Source organism: Oncorhynchus gorbuscha, linkage group LG12 (genome assembly GCF_021184085.1).
Source record: "Oncorhynchus gorbuscha isolate QuinsamMale2020 ecotype Even-year linkage group LG12, OgorEven_v1.0, whole genome shotgun sequence".
NCBI classification, from domain to species: domain Eukaryota; kingdom Metazoa; phylum Chordata; class Actinopteri; order Salmoniformes; family Salmonidae; genus Oncorhynchus; species Oncorhynchus gorbuscha.
Genome location: NC_060184.1, coordinates 79,138,618 through 79,163,123, shown reverse-complemented (window position 1 = coordinate 79,163,123; position 24,506 = coordinate 79,138,618). Strand labels below are relative to the sequence as shown.

The window sequence follows — 24,506 nt, the reverse complement described above, 5'->3', positions numbered from 1 at the left end:
TTAGATATAGGATCTGCAGATGGACAGGATCGGCTGTTAGATATAGGAAGGATCTGCTGTTAGATATAGGAAGGATCTGCTGTTAGATATAGGATCGATCTGCTGTTAAATATAGGATCGATCTGCTGTTAGATATAGGATCGATCTGCTGTTAAATATAGGATCGATCTGCTGTTAAATATAGGAAGGATCTGCTGTTAGATATAGGATCTGCTGTTAGATATAGGATCTGCTGTTAGATATAGGATCGATCTGCTGTTAAATATAGGATCGATCTGCTGTTAGATATAGGATCTGCTGTTAAATATAGGATCGATCTGCTGTTAGATTTAGGATCTGCTGTTAGATATAGGATCGATCTGCTGTTAAATATAGGATCGATCTGCTGTTAGATATAGGATCTGCTGTTAGATATAGGATCGATCTGCTGTTAGATACAGGAAGGATCGGCTGTTAGATACAGGAAGGATCTGCTGTTAGATATAGGAAGGATCTGCTGTTAGATATAGGAAGGATCGGCTGTTAGATATAGGATCTGCTCACTATCTTGTCTCATTTTCTCCCTGTCTGTCTCCTGAATTCAGACAGTGCTCTTCAGAGACAACCTGACCCCATAAATGAAATGGGTTACAGCTTCAACTGGTCTGTTGTGATGATCAATGATCAATGATCAATGATCAATGATCAATGACGACCAGAGGGAACGCAATCATTCTCCATCAAATAGATTTTTTATTGACATCTTCGTGTGTCTCCGCAGCATTCAATTTGTCACTCTTACAGATTCTGTTAGAAACCTAATGCAGATCACAGCTGTCTGTCTGGTCTGTGAGAGATACCTAATGCACATATCTCTCTCTCTCACTCACTCTCACTCACTAGTAGTGTACTACTAGTGCACTATGTAGGGCAGTGGTTCCCTCCTCCAGTCCCCCCCAACAGCCCAACTCCAAACCTCCAGTACCCCCAACAGCCCAACTCCAAACCTCCAGTACCCCCAACAGCCCAACTCCAGTCCTCCAGTACCCCCAACAGCCCAACTCCAAACCTCCAGTACCCCCAACAGCCCAACTCCAAACCTCCAGTACCCCCAACAGCCCAACTCCAGTCCTCCAGTACCCCCAACAGCCCAACTCCAGTCCCCCCAGCTCAACAGCTCAGCTCACTCCAGTCCCCCAACAGCTCAACTCCAGTCCCCCAACAGCTCAACTCCAGTCCCCCCAACAGCCCAACTCCAGTCCTCCAGTACCCCCAACAGCCCAACTCCAGTACCCCAACAGCCCAACTCCAAACCTCCAGTACCCCAACAGCCCAACTCCAGTCCTCCAGTACACCCAACAGCCCAACTCCAGTCCTCCAGTACACCCAACAGCCCAACTCCAGTCCTCCAGTACCCCCAACAGCCCAACTCCAGTCCTCAAGTACCCCAACTCCAGTCCTCCAGTACACCCAACAGCCCAACTCCAGTCCTCCAGTACCCCCAACAGCCCAACTCCAGTCCTCAAGTACCCCAACAGCCCAACTCCAGTCCTCCAGTACCCCAACAGCCCAACTCCAGTCCTCCAGTACCCCAAACATCCCAACTCCAGTCCTCCAGTCCTCCAGTACCCCCCAACAGCCCAACTCCAGTCCTCCAGTACCCGCAACAGCTCACCTCCACTCCTCCAGTACCCCCAACAGCTCACCTCCACTCCTCCAGTATCCCCAACAGCTCACCTCCACTCCTCCAGTACCCCCAACAGCTCACCTCCACTCCTCCAGTACCCCCAACAGCTCACCTCCACTCCTCCAGTACCCCCGTAACAGCTCACCTCCACTCCTCCAGTACCCCCGTAACAGCTCACCTCCACTCCTCCAGTACCCCCAACAGCCCAACTCCAGTCCTCCAGTTCCAGTTGGGCTGTTGGGGGTGCTGGGGGACTTGAGTTGGGTGTCCCTCTTGTCCAGGTGGGAGAGGGAGAGGGCAGTGTGGATGATTGCGATAGAGATTGTATAATCTGTGGATCTGTTGTGGCGGTATGAGAACTTGAAGTGGGTCTAGGGTGTCTGGGATAATGGTGTTGATGTGAGCCCATGACCAGCCTTTCAAAGTATTTTCATGGCTATGGGGGGGCGACAGTCAATTTAGACAGGTTACCTTGTGGTGGGTCTGTTTGAAACATGTAGGTATTACAGACTGAGACCGGGGAGACTGAGACACCCGTTAGCTGGTCATGCTGTAGAATCTACTGTAATTCATCTCAACGCTACATCATCTAAAATGAACGCAACAAAATGTCTGTGAAAACCAATGGATCTGTGTCCCAAATGACCCCTAATAGGGCTCTGGTCAAATGTAGTGCACTATAGGGAGTAGGGTACCAATTGGGTCTCATTAACAGTCTACACATATGGCATACATATTCTTATCCCTTTACACTTGTGTGTATAAGGTAGTAGTTGTGGAATTGTTAGGTTAGATTACTCGTTGGTTACTACTGCACTGTCGGAATTAGAAGCACAAGCATTTCGCTACACTCACATTAACATCTGCTAACCATGTGTATGTGACCAATAACATCTGCTAATCATGTGTATGTGACCAATAACATCTGCTAACCATGTGTATGTGACCAATAACATCTGCTTAATGACATCTGCTAACCATGTGACCAATAACATCTGTAACCATGTGACCAATCTGACATCTGCTAACCATGTGACCAATAACATCTGTGACCAATAACCCATGTGTATATGACCAATAACATCTGCTAACCATGTGTATGTGACCAATAACATCTGCTAACCATGTGTATGTGACCAATAACATCTGACCAATAACCATCATCTGCTAACCATGTGTATGTGACCAATAACATCTACTAACCATGTGTATGTGACCAATAACATAACATCTGACCAATAACATCTGTAACCATGTGTATGTGACCAATAACATCTGCTAACCATGTGTATGTGACCAATAACATCTGCTAGCCATGTGAACATCTGCTAACCATGTGTATGTGACCAATAACATCTACTAACCATGTGTATGTGACCAATAACATCTGCTAACCATGTGTATATGTGACCAATAACATCTACTAACCATGACCAATAACATCTAACCATGTGTATGTGACCAATAACATCTGCTAACCATGTGACTAACCATGTGTATGTGACCAATAACATCTACTAACCATGTGTATGTGACCAATAACATCTACTAACCATGTGTATGTGACCAATAACATCTGCTAACCATGTGTATGTGACCAATAACATCTACTAACCATGTGTATGTGACCAATAAAATGTGATAACCATGTTTTTTTTTTTATTGTTTTTTTTATTTCACCTTTATTTAACCAGGTAGGCTAGTTGAGAACACCTTTATTTAACCAGGTAGGCTAGTTGAGAACACCTTTATTTAACCAGGTAGGCTAGTTGAGAACACCTTTATTTAACCAGGTAGGCTAGTTGAGAACACCTTTATTTAACCAGGTAGGCTAGTTGAGAACAAGTTCTCATTTGCAACTGCGACCTGGCCAAGATAAAGCATAGCAGTGTGAACAGACAACACAGAGTTACACATGGAGTAAACAATTAACAAGTCAATAACACAGTAGAAAAAAAGGGAAGTCTATATACAATGTGTGCAAAAGGCATGAGGAGGTAGGCGAATAATTACAATATTGCAGATTAACACTGGAGTGATAAATGATCAGATGATCATGTACAGGTAGAGATATTGGTGTGCAAAAGAGCAGAAAAGTAAATAAATAAAAACTGTGGGGATGAGGTAGGTGAAAATGGGTGGGATATTTACCAATAGGTTATGTACAGCTGCAGCGATCGGTTAGCTGCTCAGATAGCTGATGTTTGAAGTTGGTGATGGAGATAAAAGTCTCCAACTTCAGCAATTTTTGCAATTCGTTCCAGTCACAGGCAGCAGAAAACTGGAACGAAAGGCGGCCGAATGAGGTGTTGGCTTTAGGGATGATCAGTGAGATACACCTGCTGAAGCGCGTGCTATGGATGGGTGTTGCCATCGTGACTAGTGAACTGAGATAAGGCGGAGCTTTACCTAGCATGGCCTTGTAGATGACCTGGAGCCAGTGGGTCTGGCGACGAATATGTAGCGAGGGCCAGCCGACTAGAGCATACAAGTCGCAGTGGTGGGTAGTATAAGGTGCTTTAGTGACAAAACGGATGGCACTGTGATAAACTGCATCCAGTTTGCTGAGTAGAGTGTTGGAAGTGATTTTGTAGATGACATCGCCGAAGTCGAGGATCGGTAGGATAGTCAGTTTTACTAGGGTAAGCTTGGCAGCGTGAGTGAAGGAGGCTTTGTTGCGGAATAGAAAGCCGACTCGTGATTTGATTTTCGGTTGGAGATGTTTGATATGGGTCTGGAAGGAGAGTTTGCAGTCTAGCCAGACACCAAGGTACTTATAGGTGTCCACATATTCTAGGTCAGAACCATCCAGTGTGGTGATGCTAGTCGGGCATGCGGGTGCAGGCAGCGATCGGTTGAAAAGCATGCATTTGGTTTTACTAGCGTTTAAGAGCAGTTGGAGGCCACGGAAGGAGTGTTGTATGGCATTGAAGCTCGTTTGGAGGTTAGATAGCACAGTGTCCAATGACCAATAACATCTGCTAACCATGTGACCAATAACATATGCTAACCATGTGTATGTGCCCATTAACATCTGCTAACCATGTGTATGTGACCAATAACATCTGCTAACCATGTGACCAATAACATATGCTAACCATGTGTATGTGCCCATTAACATCTGCTAACCATGTGTATGTGACCAATAACATCTGCTAACCATGTGACCAATAACATCTGCTAACCATGTGACCAATAACATCTGCTAACCAAGTGTATGTGACCAATAACATTTGCTAACCATGTGTATGTGACCAATAACATCTGCTAACCATGTGACCAATAACATCTGCTAACCAAGTGTATGTAACCAATAACATCTGCTAACCAAGTGTATGTGACCAATAACATCTGCTAACCAAGTGTATTTGACCAATAACATCTGCTAACCAAGTGTATGTGACCAATAACATATGCTAACCATGTGACCAATAACATCTGCTAACCAAGTGTATGTGACCAATAACATATGCTAACCATGTGACCAATAACATATGCTAACCATGTGTATGTGCCCATTAACATCTGCTAACCATGTGTATGTGACCAATAACATCTGCTAACCATGTGACCAATAACATCTGCTAACCATGTGACCAATAACATCTGCTAACCAAGTGTATGTGACCAATAACATTTGCTAACCATGTGTATGTGACCAATAACATCTGCTAACCATGTGACCAATAACATCTGCTAACCAAGTGTATGTGACCAATAACATCTGCTAACCAAGTGTATTTGACCAATAACATCTGCTAACCAAGTGTATGTGACCAATAATATATGCTAACCATGTGACCAATAACATCTGCTAACCAAGTGTATGTGACCAATAACATATGCTAACCATGTGACCAATAACATCTGCTAACCAAGTGTATGTGACCAATAACATCTGCTAATCATGCGTATGTGACCAATAACATCTGCTAACCATGTGACCAATAACATCTGCTAACCAAGAGTATGTGACCAATAACATCTGCTAACCAAGTGTATGTGACCAATAACATCTGCTAACCAAGTGTATGTGACCAATAACATCTGCTAACCATGTGTATGTGACCAATAACATCTGCTAACCATGTGACCAATAACATGATTGGATAATCCTGGAAATAATGTGGATGTTTTCCAGAGACATTGTTGCATTAAAAAGTTCTCTGCCAGTTTCTGCATCCCACAGGGATTCTGGGGATTCCCCCATTGGATCTGAAAACACCAGCAAAAACACACCTTCCCTCCAAGTCAGATGGTGTCTGGGATGAACAGTTGAAAAGAAGACGTTATGTACTGCACATGAGTCCTCGCCATCCGTGTCGGCCCTGGTTACATTGGCGTCCATGCGGGGTGGCTCGTTCCTTGGGCACGAAGACGGGCTGGTCCTGTGGCTGGTTGCTGATGGGCTGGTCCTGTGGCTGGTTGCTGATGGGCTGGTCCTGCGGCTGGTTGCTGATGGGCTGGTCCTGTGGCTGTTTGCTGATGGGCTGGTCCTTTGGCTGGTTGCAGATGAGCTGGTCCTGTGGCTGGCAGAGGGTCAATCTCATCCTCTTCTTCTAACTCACTTGTCAGATTCCGAATTGACAGAAACATCATCCTCGTGAAAATTCTTCATCTTCCAAAGTGGAAGACACTCCTTCCACACCAGTTTCTCTCTCTGGAGACTCTCCTTCCACAACAGTTTCTCTCTCTGGAGACTCTCCTTCCACACTAGTTTCTCTCTCTGGAGACTCTCCTTCCACACTAGTTTCTCTCTCTGGAGACTCTCCTTCCACACTAGTTTCTCTCTCTGGAGACTCTCCTTCCACACTAGTTTCTCTCTCTGGAGACTCTCCTTCCACACTAGTTTCTCTCTCTGGAGACTCTCCTTCCACACTAGTTTCTCTCTCTGGAGGCTCTCCTTCCACACTAGTTTCTCTCTCTGGAGACTCTCCTTCCACACTAGTTTCTCTCTCTGGAGACTCTCCTTCCACACTAGTTTCTCTCTCTGGAGGCTCTCCTTCCACACTAGTTTCTCTCTCTGGAGGCTCTCCTTCCACACTAGTTTCTCTCTCTGGAGGCTCTCCTTCCACACTAGTTCCTCTCTCTGGAGGCTCTCCTTCCACACTAGTTCCTCTCTCTGGAGACTCTCCTTCTACACTAGTTCCTCTCTCTGGAGACTCTCCTTCTACACTAGTTCCTCTCTCTGGGGACTCTCCTTCTACACTATTTTCTCTCTCTGGAGACTCTCCTTCCACACTAGTTTCTCTCTCTGGAGACACTCCTTCCACACTAGTTTCTCTCTCTGGAGACACTCCTTCCACACTAGTTTCTCTCTCTGGAGACACTCCTTCCACACTAGTTTCTCTCTCTGGAGACACTCCTTCCACACTAGTTTCTCTCTCTGGAGACACTCCTTCCACACTAGTTTCTCTCTCTGGAGACACTCCTTCCACACTAGTTTCTCTCTCTGGAGACTCTCCTTCCACACTAGTTCCTCTCTCTGGAGACTCTCCTTCCACACTAGTTTCTCTCTCTGGAGACTCTCCTTCCACACTAGTTACTCTCTCTGGAGACTCTCCTTCCACACTAGTTACTCTCTCTGGAGACTCTCCTTCTACACTAGTTCCTCTCTCTGGAGACTCTCCTTCCACACTAGTTCCTCTCTCTGGAGACTCTCCTTCCACACTAGTTTCTCTCCCTGCAAAAAAAATATGTCTTAGGCCCTCCGGGCAGAGATTATCTTTGCCATACTGATTGATTGTGGAAAGGACCCACACATGCAAATGTATTTACTTGTTGTGTCCCTCTTCCAATTTGCACCTGGCTGGTGTAGAGTCGTGGGAAAATACAATGTATGAAAATGTGTTATTTTACATGTTCTTCATGTTTTACATGTTCTTCATGCTGTTTCGGAGCAAGTAGGGCTCTGGTCGAAATAGTGCACTATATAGGGAATAGGGTGCCATAGGGCTCTGGTCGAAATAGTGCACTATATAGGGAATAGGGTGCCATAGGGCTCTGGTCGAAATAGTGCACTATATAGGGAATAGGGTGCCATAGGGCTCTGGTCGAAATAGTGCACTATATAGGGAATAGGGTGCCATAGGGCTCTGGTCGAAAGTAGTGCATTATATAGGGAATAGGGTGCCATAGGGCTCTGGTCGAAAGTAGTGCACTAGATAGGGAATAGGGTGCCATAGGGCTCTGGTCGAAAGTAGTGCACTATATAGGGAATAGGGTGCCATAGGGCTCTGGTCGAAAGTAGTGCACTTTATGGGGAATAGGGTGCCATAGGGCTCTGGTCGAAAGTAGTGCACTTTATGGGGAATTTGGTGCCATAGGGCTCTGGTCGAAAGTTGTGCACTAGACAGACAGGGCGGCAGGTTAGCCTAGTGGTTAGAGTGTTGGACTAGTAACCGAAAGGTTGCCAAGTTCAAATCGATGAGCAAATTGTGCTGACAAGGTACAAATCTGTCGTTCTGCCCCTGAACAGGCAGTTAACCCACTGTTCCTAGGCTGTCATTGTAAATAAGAATTTGTTCTTAACCGACTTGCCTAGTTAAATAAAGGTTAAAAAAAAGGCTGTCATTGTAAATAAGATTTTGTTCTTAAATTAAATAAATAGGGAATCGGGTTTTGGGACTACTGTGAACTCAACAAAAATTTCACCATGCTACTGGACTTAAATGAAAAATCAGGTTAAAAAACATAAAAAATTCCCTGACGTTGACGACTTCTTTGCAAATCCAGTTTTCCATCAAATGTATTTTCTTTTGTTGAAATAACGTTAATACATTGTCCATTGGGTAAGTGAATGTTATAATTTATAGATTGAAGTGTATTCTTTCGGCAAATATACCTCGACACTTTTCAATATTTCTATTGTGATTTTTAATCATACGTTGAAAGGGTCATTTCAAGTAATAGTTTTATTAGTTGGGAGCTAATATGAGTTGCCACACACATATTGAAAAGGACACTATCTCAGGTAGAGGGAAAGGGAGAGAGGGAGAGAGGGAAAGGGAGAGGGAGAGAGGGAAAGGGAGAGGGAGAGAGGGAAAGAGGTGAGAGGGAGAGGGAAAGGGAGAGAGGGAGAGGGAAAGGGAGAGAGGGGAGAGGGAGAGAGGGGAGAGGGAAGAGGGAAAGGGAGAGAGGGAGGGAGAGAGGGGAGGGGGAAAGGGAGAGGGAAAGGGAGAGAGGGAGAGGGAAAGGGAGAGAGGGGAGAGGGAAAGGGAGAGAGGGGAGAGGGAAAGGGAAAGGGAGAGAGGGAAAGGTAAAGGGAGAGAGGGAGAGGGAAAGGGAGAGAGGGGAGAGGGAAAGGGAGAGAGGGGAGAGGGAAAGGGAGAGAGAGGAGAGGGAGAGAGGTAGAGAGAGAGGGGAAAGGGAGAGAGGGAGAGAGGGAGAGGGAAAGGGAGAGAGGGGAAAGGGAGAGGGAGAGAGGGAAAAGGGGGGAGAGGGAAAGGGAGGGAGTGAGAGAGGGAGAGGGAGAGGGAGAGGGAGAGAGGGAAAGGGAGAGAGGGGGAGAGGGAGAGAGGGGAAAGGGAGAGAGGGAGAGAGGGAGAGGGAAAGGGAAAGGGAGAGAGGGGAAAGGGAGAGGGAAAGGAAGAGAGGGGAGAGGGAAAGGAAGAGAGGGGAGGGAAAGGGAGAGGGAGAGAGGGAAAGGGAGAGAGGGAGGGAGAGAGGGAAAGGGAAAGGGAGAGAGGGGAGAGGGAGAGAGGGAAAGGGAGAGAGGGAGGGAGAGAGGGAAAGGGAAAGGGAGAGAGGGAAAGGGGAGAGAGGGAAAGGGGAAAGGGGAGAGAGGGAAGGGGGGAGAGGGAAAGGGGGGAGAGAGATGATGCCGGGTACCATCTGTCATGGTGTTCCTTACTGTATATAATAAATACAGGATGACCTCATTTTCAGGTTCACTTGGAGACCAAGACCTCTCAGGAGGAAGGGTAAACACCCTGGGGGTCGGAATGAGCCAGAGACCGTAAGGAGGAGGAACTCAGCAAAAGATTCCGGAGAGAGGTGGTGGCGATGAGAGCGCTGCAGAGGAACATGACACCAGTCCGGCACCCTCTGTGCCAGCTCTACGCACCAGGTCTCCAGTGCGCCTCCACTGCCCAGTACGTCCTTGGCCTCCTCCTCTCACTCTCCCTGAAGTGCGTGTCCCCAGTCTGGTGCCACTTGTGCCGGCCCCACGCATAGGACCAGAACTTCAGGCGACAGTCCCCAGTCCATAGCTTCAGGCGACGGTCCCCAGTCCATAGCTTCCGCCCACGTTTCACGGTCCGGAACCTCCTGAGACGGTCCACGTTCCGTAACCTCCTGAGACGGTCCACGTTCCGGAACCTCCTGAGACGGTCCACGTTCCGGAACCTCCTGAGACGGTCCACGTTCCGGAACCTCCTGAGACGGTCCACGTTCCGGAACCTCCTGAGACGGTCCACGTTCCGTAACCTCCTGAGACGGTCCACGTTCCGTAACCTCCTGAGACGGTCCACGTTCCGTAACCTCCTGAGACGGTCCACGTTCCGTAACCTCCTGAGACGGTCCACGTTCCGGAACCTCCTGAGACGGTCCACGTTCTGGAACCTCCTGAGACGGTCCACGTTCTGGAACCTCCTGAGACGGTTCACGTTCCGTAACCTCCTGAGACGGTCCACGTTCCGGAACCTCCTGAGACGGTCCACGTTCTGGAACCTCCTGAGACGGTCCACGGTCTGGAACCACCTGCTACGGTACACGGTCCAGAGCCTTCTGCGACGGTCCATGGTCCAGAACCTCCAGCTCCATGGCAGGAGCCCTTCTCTGCGCCGGCTGCCCAGTCCAGGCACGGCGTCCAGTCCTGCGCCAAGGCCGGAGCCTTCCTCTGTGCCGATGCCCAGTCCGGGTGCTGCGTTCAACCCAGCTCCATGGCCGGACCCGTGGTCTGGGCGGGGGCAAAGACCCGCACCGGAGCCGCCACGACATCTATTTATGTTAGGTTGGGGTGTGACTAGGGGGGGAGGGGGGGGGGGTTCCTATCTAGGTGCTTTGTTTTCTATGTTGGCCTGGTATGGTTCCCAATCAGAGGCAGCTGTTTATCGTTGTCTCTGATTGGGGATCATATTTAGGCAGCCATTTCCCCACTGGTTTTTGTGGGATCTTGTTTCTGTGTAGTTGCCTGTGAGCACTGCTTGAGCTTCACGTATCGTTTTTTCTTCTTCGTTGTTTTTGTGAGTTTCATTTCATTAAACATGTGGAACTCTACGTACGCTGCGCCCTGGTCCGTTAATTCATCAGACGATCATGACAACTGCATGCACACACACATACTGCATACGTACACACACACATAAACATACTGCATGCAAACACACACACACATACTGCATACCTACACACAAACACTCACACACTGCATACGTACAGATACACATATACAGTACATATACATACTGCATTCACACTCACATATATACATACTAACATACACACAGTCTCTCTCTTTCATGCTCCCTCTTTCTCTCACTCTCACAAAAACATGCACTGGCATGACACAAACACTCAGTTTTGTTACCACAGATGGTGTGTGTGTGTGTGTGTGTGTGTGTGTGTGTGTGTGTGTGTGTGTGTGTGTGTGTGTGTGTGTGTGTGTGTGTGTGTGTGTGTGTGTGTGTGTGTGTGTGTGTGTGTGTGTGTGTGTGTGTGTGTGTGTGTGTGTGTGTGTGTGTGTGTGTGTGTGTGTGTGTGTGTGTGTGTGTGTGTGTGTGTGTGTGTGTGTGTGCTAGTATATAGATGAGCCTCAGGAGAAACAGCATGTGTTTGTGTGGCCTCTGTCTCCCAGCATCTGAGGATTAATCTTCCCACCTGACCCTCTCCAATTAGACATGATTCTACTGTCTACTCAACCAGCGGCCACGTCCCAAATGGTATGCTAGTCCCTTTCCACTGTGTAAGACCCTGTAAAGGGAATAGGGTACCATTTGGGATTTGGGACGCAGCCCAGGATTGACTCATCTAGCTGGGATATCATATCAATACTGTGTGTGTGTGTGTGTGTGTGTGTGTGTGTGTGTGTGTGTGTGTGTGTGTGTGTGTGTGTGTGTGTGTGTGTGTGTGTGTGTGTGTGTGTGTGTGTGTGTGTGTGTGTGTGTGTGTGTGTGTGTGCATAGCTGGGAGTTCATACCACACTGTGTGCTGTGGTCGTCAATATACTGTCATTATGTCACACTGATATAGAATCCAATCAAATCAAATGTATTTATGAGGCCCTTCTGACAATCAGCTGATATCTCAAAGTGCTGTACAGAAACCCAGCCTAAAACCCCCAAAGAGCAACGCAATGCAGGTGTAGAAACACATTCAAAACAGACCCCAGTGACCACACGAAAATATATTAAAACGGACAGTTTACCATTCACTTCAATTACATAGCCCATCCAGGTAGATGACTTGCTGCTATTCTGTCTTTATTCTGCCCTTCTCTGCTCCCTAAATGTTTCAACTCGGATAGGCTATCGATTAAATGTCCTAATGGCAGTGAAGCCAATTTACTAACTATAGTAAAATACCAGACGACATCACGGTTATGAAAAACTCCCTACACAGACACACAGGACATTACAACACTCTACAGCTAAACGCCGTTCATCTCCAGCATCCCGTAATAATCACATTTCTTCAAACTGGACTATGAAGGCACAACTAACGCAATGATAATGTGGTGATAATTGACGTATTCCATTGTGTTGTCTCACTTTTACAGTTTATAAACAAACAAACAAACAAACAAAAAGTGTTGTTTCTGTTCAGTAAAAACATATGTGCCACTGGGACGCAGGCGCAGTGAGGGTGTCAGTCAGCCTCACTTTCCCGCCGTGCGTTTCATTCCTTTACTTAGCAGTCTACTATCACACAATTATAGGCTATCGCCTTGCCCACTGTGTTCTGCCTCTAAAACCCCGTCGGGAGCGTCGAGAAACACCTCTCCAAGGGGAAGTCCGGAACAAGACAACCACTATTGTCCAACAGCTGGATTTACAGAGTGGTTTCCTTTCATTATCTTGCAGGCAGATCGAATCTGTGTATTGACATCCTATCGGACGGAAGGATTGTGCGATCTCCGTATTTCACAATTCAATGCAGGGACAGGCTCTTATACTTTTCATGTGTATAGGCCTAAACTAGTTTTTATATAGAATAGTCCACGCTTCTTCGGGTTATTTGATCAATCTAAGTGACTACGTTGAAACCATAGCATAGACTATTAATGTTGATAAATTGCTGTCTTGCAGCAAAACATGTGAAATGTGTTCAGATGATTTGGGCACGTACCTCAAACAACGGTCCAATTTTATTTTTCTCCAGGTAAGACTGAATTCTTGACTGCTGTTGAGACGCCATGAAGAAACTATATATATTGCATTAAACGTTACTGTGCTGAGTACAAACTGTGCGGCAGAATCATACGTTCATCCACCTAGATATACGAGAGTCGAACGCCTTTTTGAACTGTAAAACTGTAGCCAAGTGCGGAGAGAGAAAAACAGTTCCGCACCGCAGATATCGGGCGTTTAAGATTGGTGCGTTTGCTCCACCGAGACGAGACGCGCATAGTGGAAGGAAAGTAGCAGGTACACGGCCGCGCCGCGCTGCGCTCCGTTCGACTTGATTACTACAGCAGGAGCACGGGACCGTCCCCGGAGCGATGCTTGAGTGGCTCCCTAGGGTCCTGTTCCACCACCAAGCCAATGGCAAAGACGGTTATTTGACAGTGATTAGGCATCTTCTGCTCATTGGCTGAGAGTGATATTAGAGATGAGAGCTTCGGCCACTCCTTCAGATTGTTTACCCGTAGCCGGTATTTTAAAGGTCCTGAAAGACAGACAGATGTGACAGACACGGTGCGGCTTTTTGCGCAGCTGCACTGTATCCTGGCTACACCACACGGTGTTGCGCTTGTTGAAACATTGGCCTGGGCATGATTCACCTAGTAAAAATGCACACTCCTCCTGTCCTGTACAGATGCTTTTCACATGAGCATAATGCATATGGAATACGGAATAAGTGGGGAACAGATGTCTTGTTCTATTCTGCTCAACAAAATGATTTTCACCCATTTGCTCGGCAATGGAGAAATGTGTTTATGTGGGTGGACTGTGTTCTTCAGCAGCTTGTGGAAAAGTGCCTGGTTGGCACAGTGTGTTGAGATACATCTCTCTGTGTTCCAAATGGTACCCTACCTTCTGTGTACTGGTAATTGCACTACACCCTACTTCCTGTGTACTGGTAATTACACTACACCCTACACCCTACTTCCTGTGTACTGGTAATTACACTACACCCTACTTCCTGTGTACTGGTAATTACACTACACCCTACACCCTACTTCCTGTGTACTGGTAATTACACTACACCCTACACCCTACTTCCTGTGTACTGGTAATTACACTACACCCTACACCCTACTTCCTGTGTACTGGTAATTACACTACACCCTACACCCTACTTCCTGTGTACTGGTAATTACACTACACCCTACACCCTACTTCCTGTGTACTGGTAATTGCACTACACCCTACACCCTACTTCCTGTGTACTGGTAATTACACTACACCCTACTTCCTGTGTACTAGTAATTACACTACACCCTACTTCCTGTGTACTGGTAATTACACTACACCCTACTTCCTGTGTACTGGTAATTACACTACACCCTACTTCCTGTGTACTGGTAATTACACTACACCCTATGTCCTGTGTACTGGTAATTACACCCTACACCCTACTTCCTGTTTACTGGTAATTACACTACACCCTACACCCTACTTCCTGTGTACTGGTAATTACACTACACCCTACACCCTACTTCCTGTGTACTGGTAATTACACTACACCCTACACCCTACTTCCTGTGTACTGGTAATTACACTACACCCTACACCCTACTTCCTGTGTACTGGTAATTACACTACACCCTACACCCTACTTCCTGTGTTCTGGTAATTACACTACACCCTACTTCCTGTGTACTGGTAATTACACTACACCCTACACCCTACTTCCTGTGTACTGGTAATTACACCCTACACCCTACTTCCTGTGTACTGGTAATTACACTACACCCTACTTCCTGTGTACTGGTAATTACACTACACCCTACACCCTACTTCCTGTGTACTGGTAATTACACTACACCCTACACCCTACTTCCTGTGTACTGGTAATTACACTACACCCTACACCCTACTTCCTGTGTACTGGTAATTACACTACACCCTACTTCCTGTGTACTGGTAATTACACTACACCCTACACCCTACTTCCTGTGTATTGGTAATTACACTACACCCTACACCCTACTTCCTGTGTACTGGTAATTACACTACACCCTACACCCTACTTCCTGTGTACTGGTAATTGCACTACACCCTACACCCTACTTCCTGTGTACTGGTAATTACACTACACCCTACACCCTACTTCCTGTGTTCTGGTAATTACACTACACCCTACTTCCTGTGTACTGGTAATTACACTACACCCTACACCCTACTTCCTGTGTACTGGTAATTACACTACACCCTACACCCTACTTCCTGTGTACCGGTAATTACACTACACCCTACACCCTACTTCCTGTGTACGGGTAATTACACTACACCCTACACCCTACTTCCTGTGTACTGGTAATTACACTACACCCTACTTCCTGTGTACTGGTAATTACACTACACCCTACTTCCTGTGTACTGGTAATTACACTACACCCTACTTCCTGTGTACTGGTAATTACACTACACCCTACTTCCTGTGTACTGGTAATTACACTACACACTACTTCCTGTGTACTGGTAATTACACTACACCCTACTTCCTGTGTTCTGGTAATTGCACTACACACTACTTCCTGTGTTCTGGTAATTGCACTACACCCTACTTCCTGTGTTCTGGTAATTACACTACACACTACTTCCTGTGTTCTGGTAATTACACTACACACTACTTCCTGTGTTCTGGTAATTGCACTACACACTACATCCTGTGTTCTGGTAATTACACTACACCCTACTTCCTGTGTTCTGGTAATTGCACTACACCCTACTTCCTGTGTACTGGTAATTTCTCTACACCCTACTTCCTGTGTACTGGTAATTACACTACACCCTTCTTCCTGTGTTCTGGTAATTGCACTACACACTACTTCCTGTGTTCTGGTAATTGCACTACACACTACTTCCTGTGTACTGGTAATTACACTACACCCTTCTTCCTGTGTTCTGGTAATTGCACTACACACTACTTCCTGTGTACTGGTAATTGCACTACACCCTACTTCCCGTGTACTGGTAATTACACTACACCCTACTTCCCGTGTACTGGTAATTACACTACACCCTACTTCCTGTGTACTGGTAATGCACATTAGACCTTTAAAACATTCTTGTACTGCAGCAGGCGACACCAAAGAAGCCAAAACTAAGTCAAATATAATCCTACAGTATTTCTTCTTTTAAATTGAAATGAATGACTAACAGTACACCATTGTATATTCAAAAGTAATAGAGAGAGAATTAAACATTGGTTTAAAAATGACAGAACACTTACATTGTTAAACAGGGAATCGTGTGTCATTTGGGACATATGTTTAAAGCTCAGTTCTTCTTCAGTGGTAGAAAGAGAGAAATCTTCTAGGGAATGGATCAGGATGAAGCCGGATCAGAACTTCTCCGGACTGTCAGCTCCCGACAGGAACCAGAGAATTAGGCGTCAGCATCCGGGGGTGGAAGCTGGCACAGCTTATACGGTCTGGAAACATACAGTCATTTGGTAGAGTTAGGAGAAGGGCTCTGTAACGGTTTTCTTCCGTGGAAGGAGAGGAGGACCAAAATGCAGCGTAGTTCGTGTTCAACATGTTTAATAAAAGACGACAACGTGAACAACTACACAAAATAACAACCGTGGCAAAAAACGAAACAGTCCTATCTGGTGCAGAGAACACAGAGACAGGAAACAGTCTTATCTGGTGCAGAGAACACAGAGACAGGAAACAGTCCTATCTGGTGCAGAGAACACAGAGACAGGAAACAGTCCTATCTGGTGCAGAGAACACACAGACAGGAAACAGTCCTATCTGGTGCAGAGAACACAGAGACAGGAAACAGTCCTATCTGGTGCAGAGAACACACAGACAGGAAACAGTCCTATCTGGTGCAGAGAACACAGAGACAGGAAACAGTCCTATCTGGTGCAGAGAACACAGAGACAGGAAACAGTCCTATCTGGTGCAGAGAACACACAGACAGGAAACAGTCCTATCTGGTGCAGAGAACACAGAGACAGGAAACAGTCCTATCTGGTGCAGAGAACACAGAGACAGGAAACAGTCTTATCTGGTGCAGAGAACACAGAGACAGGAAACAGTCCTATCTGGTACAGAGAACACAGAGACAGGAAACAGTCCTATCTGGTGCAGAGAACACACAGACAGGAAACAGTCCTATCTGGTACAGAGAACACAGAGACAGGAAACAGTCCTATCTGGTGCAGAGAACACAGAGACAGGAAACAGTCCTATCTGGTGCAGAGAACACAGAGACAGGAAACAGTCCTATCTGGTACAGAGAACACAGAGACAGGAAACAGTCCTATCTGGTACAGAGAACACAGAGACAGGAAACAGTCCTATCTGGTACAGAGAACACAGAGACAGGAAACAGTCCTATCTGGTACAGAGAACACAGAGACAGGAAACTACCATCCACAAACCCCAACACAAAACAAGCTACCTAAATATGGTTCCCAATCACAGACAAATGACTAACACCTGCCTCTGATTGAGAACCATATCAGGTCATACATAGAAACGGACAAACTAGACACAGAACATAGAATGCCCACACAGCTCACGTCCTGACCAACACTAAAACAAGGAAAACACAAAAGAACTATGGTCAGAACGTGACAGGCTCATTCGTGGTGACTGTTAAAGATATGCACACGTAGCATTTTTTAGTTCTGCACAATGAGAGTTCCTTTAAAATACACATTAATAACACAAGAGTCCTGTCTCATACTGTTAGATCTCAAACCGTAAAATGTTCAGACAACGCAATCAGCTACCCTCGCCTCACCTCAATTCTCCATCGGTAGTTACGCACTCCTTCTCACAGACCTGTCGTAGTAATGACCCCTCCTCACAGACCTGTCGTAGTAATGACCCCTTCTCACAGACCTGTCGTAGTAATGACTCATTCTCACAGACCTTTCGTAGTAATGACCCCTCCTCACAGACCTGTCGTAGTAATGACCCCTCCTCACAGACCTGTCGTAGTAATGACCCCTCCTCACAGACCTGTCGTAGTAATGACCCCTCCTCACAGACCTGTCGTAGTAATGACCCCTTCTCACAGACCTGTCGTAGTAATGACCCCTCCTCACAGACCTGTCGTAGTAATGACCCCTCCTCACAGACCTGTCGTAGTAATGACCCCTCCTCACAGACCTGTCGTAGTAATGACCCCTCCTCACAGACCTGTCGTAGTAATGACTCCTTCTCACAGACCTGTCGTATGGTACTATTATCCCTATAAAGTACACTACTTTGAGCAGGACCAATAGGGGCAGACTTATAGGGCTCTGGTCCAAAGAAGTGCACTACGTAGGAAACAAGGTGACACTTGGGAAGCACGCTCCGAGACAGTCGCTCACGCCACACCAATTACGACATAAACCCAGTGAGATTGCAGGAATTTGTTCAACACTAATCACAGACCCAACGACTAGATCTGTTTAAGAGTAATCATAGTATACAGTAACCGTCCTCAGTATACAGTAACCCTCCTCAGTATACATTAACCCTCCTCAGTATACAGTAACCCTCCTCAGTATACAGTAACCCTCCTCAGTATACAGTAACGCTCCTCAATATACAGTAACCCTCCTCAGTATACAGTAACCCTCCTCAGTATACAGTAATCCTCCTCGGTGTACAGTAACCCTCCTCAGTATACAGTAACCCTCCTCAGTATACAGTAACGCTCCTCAATATACAGTAACCCTCCTCAGTATACAGTAACCCTCCTCAGTATACAGTAAACCTCCTCAGTATACAGTAACCCTCCTCAGTATACAGTAACTCTTCTCAGTAACCAGTAACAGTAGTATACAGTAACACTCCTCAGTATACAGTAAACCTCCTCAGTATACAGTAACCCTCCTCAGTATACAGTAAACCTCCTCAGTATACAGTAAACCTCCTCAGTATACAGTAACCCTCCTCAGTAACCAGTAACAGTAGTATACAGTAACACTCCTCAGTATACAGTAACACTCCTCAGTATACAGTAACCCTCCTCAGTATACAGTAACCCTCCTCAGTATACAGTAACCCTCCTCAGTATACAGTAACCCTCCTCAGTATACAGTAACACTCCTCAGTATACAGTAACCCTCCTCAGTATACAGTAACCCTCCTCAGTATACAGTAACGCTCCTCAGTATACAGTAAACCTCCTCAGTATACAGTAACCCTCCTCAGTATACAGTAACACTCCTCAGTATACAGTAACCCTCCTCAGTATACAGTAACACCCCTCCGTATACAGTAACCCTCCTCAGTATACAGTAACACTCCTCAGTATACAGTAACCCTCCTCAGTATACAGTAACACTCCTCAGTATACAGTAACCCTCCTCAGTATACAGTAACACCCCTCCGTATACAGTAACCCTCCTCAGTATACAGTAACACTCCTCAGTATACAGTAACCCTCCTCAGTATACAGTAACACCCCTCAGTATACAGTAACACTCCTCAGTATACAGTAACACTCCTCAGTATACAGTAACCCTCCTCAGTATACAGTAACCCTCCTCAGTATACAGTAACCCTCCTCAGTATACAGTAACACACCTAGTGCTACCATGTTGCTATTTTGTGGTGCTGTGTAGAGGAGGACGTGGAGGAGGTTGCTCTGTATGCATGTATGTGTGTGTGTGTGTGTGTGTGTGTGTGTGTGTGTGTGTGTGTGTGTGTGTGTGTGTGTGTGTGTGTGTGTGTGTGTGTGTGTGTGTGTGTGTGTGTGTGTGTGTGTGTGTGTGTGTGTGTATGTGTGTGTGTGTGTGTGTGTGTGTGTGTGTGTGTGTGTGTGTGTGTGTGTGTGTGTGTGTGTGTGTGTGTGTGTGTGTGTGTGTGTGTGTGTGTGTGTGTGTGCGTGTGTGTGTGCGCGCGTGCGTGCGTGCGTGCGTTCGATGTGTGTGTGGTGTGTGTGTGTCAGTGTTTTCGCTGCTGGTCATTCAAGTCAAGTGCAGGAGAGCAGAGAACAAGTGATCAGGTGACTTTATTAGCCAAGGGAAACAAACAGACGGGCGCAAACAGCTACAACTCAATCCAACCGGCAAAAGTGACAAGCGTAAAATACCGTCAATAATAATAACAACAAGGTCCACCAATGATTCCCCAAATAGGGTGCAGGCAATGTCCAGGGTGAAAAACCCAGACTGGCGCGATACAACAAACACAAAACAAAACAATTCCACACAACAACCTGGGGGGGGGTAACAGAGGAATATATACATGCAGTGTGATTAGGGAATGTAAACCAGGTGTGCGGGGAAACAAGACAAAACAAATGGAACAATGAAGAATGGAGCGGTGATGGCTGGAAGACCGGTGACGTCGACCGCCGAACAAGGAGAGGAGTCGACTTCGGCGGAAGTCGTGACAGTATGTTAGCTTGGTACAGAGGATGAAGTATGGTATCTCCCTCCCAAGAACTTGGTTGTACTCTGAACTCTCACCCCTGAAAGAGAGATCAGATTCACCATTAGTAGGGACCTCCTTCAATGGGCTTTGAAAAGGAGGAGAGAGGACGAGAGGAATCAGGGAATGCAATTGCGATTCTCCCAGAGATAGTTGATAAAGTTGATCAACTTGTAACCTCACTTTAGAGAAAATGGCCCTTGAATGTTTAGGTGCACCTACTGGAGATCTCCTCTTTGTCAACAGCCATTCAGCATCGTTCACACCCTCTAAAGCTTTAGCCCCACCCATCTCTTTAAGGATTCACATGTGAGGCCTTGTACTAAACAACCAAACATTTCAATACTAAAGGCTGGTTTATACTACGGGTGTGTTTGTACATTTAGTCTGGAGCGCCAGAGTGTGGTCTGGACGTTGTCGCAGTGAACATTCTATTGAACATTAACATTCTGTTGAACATGAACATTCTATTGAACATGAACATTCTGTTGAACATGAACATTCTATTGAACATGAACATTCTATTGAACATGAACATTGTATTGAAATGGTTACTTGCGCAGTGGAGTCTTTTGTTTCGATATGTAGCTTGCTAGCAAAACAATGAATCATAATCCCAACTCATAACGTTACTACCCTGCATGAATCTGCAGGTAGCAAACCAAACAGTTTCAATGTTAGTTAGCTAGCATTATGCTATAGCTAGCTAACATTATGTTATAGTTAGCTAGCATTATGCTATAGCTAGCTAACACTAGGCTATAGCTAGCTAGCTAGCATTATGCTATAGCTAGCAATCCAGATGGCTCTGAGATACGAGTAATATTACTACACAAATCAGACACGTAACGTTAGCTAGCTAGCTATGAGCACCGCTATGTTTTATCGATAATTTCTCTTCATTGAAAATGACAAGGATTAAAAATGATTTGCCAGTAGATTGATTCATGATGATGACTGCTAGTTAAGATTTTGAAAGTCCAATCAAAGCTACTGTAGACATGAGGCGATTTAACGTCCTTTTATCTGTGTGCCAATGACCTAGAGCCTTCTTGGATGGGCACTTATAATGTAACTCTATGGCAGCACCCAAGGGGCAAACATTTTCGAGGTCTACCCATAGGTGACATAGTGTCACAATGAGTGACAGAACACTGAGCCAATCATGATGTAACGCTCCTTATTTTCTGCTGGCTCACCCCACCACCACAGAAAGCACTGAGCTAGGCTGAAACCCGTCTGAAGTTTGCTAGAGAGCATTTGGATGATTCAGAAGAAGATTGGGAGAATGTCATACGGTCAGATGAAACCAAAATATAACTTTTTGGTAAAATCTCAACTCGTCGTGTTTGGAGGACAAAGAATGCTGAGTTGCATCCAAATAACACCATACCTACTGTGAAGCATGGGGGTGGAAACATCATGCTTTGGGGCTGTTTTCTGCAAAGGGACCAGGACGACTGATCCGTGTAAAGGAAAGAATGAATGGGGCCATTTATCGTGAGATTTTGAGTGAAAACCTCCTTCCATCAGCAAGGGCATTGAAGATGAAACGTGGCTGGGTCTTTCAGAATTACAATGATCCCAAACACACCGCCCGGGCAATGAAGGAGTGGCTTCATAAGAAGCATTTCAAGGTACTGGAGTGGCCTAGCCAGTCTCCAGATCTCAACCCCATAGAAAATCTTTGGAGGGAGTTGAAAGTCCGTGTTGCTGGGCAACAGCCCCAAAACATCACTGCTCTAGAGGAGATCTGCATGGAGGAATGGGCCAAAATACCAGCAACAGTGTGTGAAAACCTTGTGAAGACTTACAGAAAACTTTTGACCTCTGTCATTGCCAACAAAGGGTATATAACAAAGTATTGAGATAAACGTTTGTTATTGACCAAATACTTATTTTCCACCATAATTTGCAAATAAATTCATAAAAAAATCCTACAATGTGATTTTCTGGATTATTTCTGGATTACTTCTCATTTTGTCTGTCATAGTTGAAGTGTACCTATGATGAAGATTACAGGCCTCTCTCATCTTTTTAATTGGGAGAACTTGCACAATTGGTGGCTGACTAAATACTTTTTTGCCCCACTGTATATATATATTTTTTACATTGTTTGCAAACTGATATGACACGTATTAATGTTTTTTTTTAAATAACATGCAAGACAGGCAAGCCCCCCCCCCAAAAAAAATGTTTTTAAAAACAAATTTTTGCTAAAAATGTGTCTCTTCCCCACCTGCCCCAAATGACGGGTTGTCACTGGTGTGTTCCCTTTTCGACTCCATCTGCATATTTGCAATCAAACGCCAGGTTTTCCTCCATCTCCTCAGCTCTCACACGAATTCCACCTTGTATCCCACTGATTTCAAAACATGGTCCTCCAGAAAGTGGAGAGCAACACCTATACAGTTCTACTATGTGATGTCTTTCAAGAAAGCCGGGTTAGAAAGGATTACCTACACATACTGACCAGCTCATGTTATAGACAGTAACGTGCTACATGACCCACATACTGAGCAGCTCATGTTATAGACAGTAACGTGCTACATGACCCACATACTGACCAGCTCATGTTATAGACAGTAACGTGCTACATGACCCACATACTGACCAGCTCATGTTATAGACAGTAACGTGCTACATGACCCACATACTGACCAGCTCATGTTATAGGCAGGAACGTGCTATGCTACATGACCCACATACTGACCAGCTCATGTTATAGACAGTAACGTGCTACATTACCCACATACTGACCAGCTCATGTTATAGACAGTAACGTGCTACATTACCCACATACTGACCAGCTCATGTTATAGACAGTAACGTGCTACATTACCCACATACTGACCAGCTCATGTTATAGACAGTAACGTGCTACATGACCCACATACTGACCAGCTCATGTTATACAGTGCCTCTCATTAAGTATTCAGACCCCTTGACTTGTTCCACATGTTGTTACATTACAGCCTTGTTCTGAAATTTATTAAATTCAGTTTTTTTCCTTAGCAATCTACACACAATACCCCATTATGACATCACAATACCCCATTATGACATCACTATACCCTATAATGACTAAATGAAAACAGGTTTTCCGAAATTTTAGCAAAAATAACAGATTAAATAGAAAAACCTTATTTACATAAGCATTCAGAACTTTTCCTATGAGCCTCGAAATTAAGCTCAGGTGCATCCGGTTTCCATTGATCATCCTTGAGATGTTTCTACAACTTGATTGGAGTCCCCCTGTTCTATATTCAATTGATTGGACGTGATTTGGAAAGGCACACACCTGTCTGTCAATTTAAGGTTCTACAGTTGACAGTAGATGTGTCACGCCTTGGTCATAGTATTTTGTGTTTTCGTTATATATTTGGTCAGGCCAGGGTGTGACATGGGTTTATTTTGTTGTGTTTCGTATTGGGGTTTTGTAGGCATTGGGATTGCGGCTGAGTAGGGGTGTAGCATAGGATTAGCTGCCTGAGGCGGTTCTCAATCAGAGTCAGGTGATTCTCGTTGTCTCTGATTGGGAACCATATTTAGGTAGCCTGGGTTTCACTGTGTATTTTGTGGGTGATTGTTCCTGTCCCTGTGTAGTGTTCACCAGATAGGCTGTAATTAGGTTTTCACGTTCCGTTTGTTGTTTTGTATTTATTTATTTATTTATTTCATGTATCGCGCTTTTTTCATTAAAGAACATGAGTAACCACCACGCTGCATTTTGGTCCTCTCCTTCGACAGACGAACGTCGTTACAAGATGTCAGAGAAAAGACCAAGCCATGAATTCTGTAGAGTTCCGAGACAGGATTGCGTCGAGGCACAGATCTGGGTAAAGGTACCAAAAAATGTCTTCAGCATTGAAGGTCCCCAAGAACACAATGGCCTCCATCATTCTTAACAGGAAGAAGTTTGGAAACACCAAGACTTCCTAGAGCTGGCCGTCTAGCCAAACTGAGCAATCGGGGGAGAAGGGCCTTGGTCAGGGAAGTGACCAAGAACCCAATGGTCACTCTGACAGAGCTTCAGAGAACCTCTGCATGAGATGGGAGATCCTTCCAGAAGGACAACCATCTCTGCAGCACTCCAACAATCAGGCCTTTATGGTAGAGTGGCCA

The 24,506-nt window shown here is 45.6% G+C and overlaps 1 pseudogene; it reads right to left on the bottom strand.

The window, feature by feature from the left end:
* Window positions 1-13,021, bottom strand: part of LOC123990431 — a 179,207-nt pseudogene extending 166,186 nt beyond the window's left edge.
* Window positions 13,022-24,506: the final 11,485 nt, after the last annotated feature.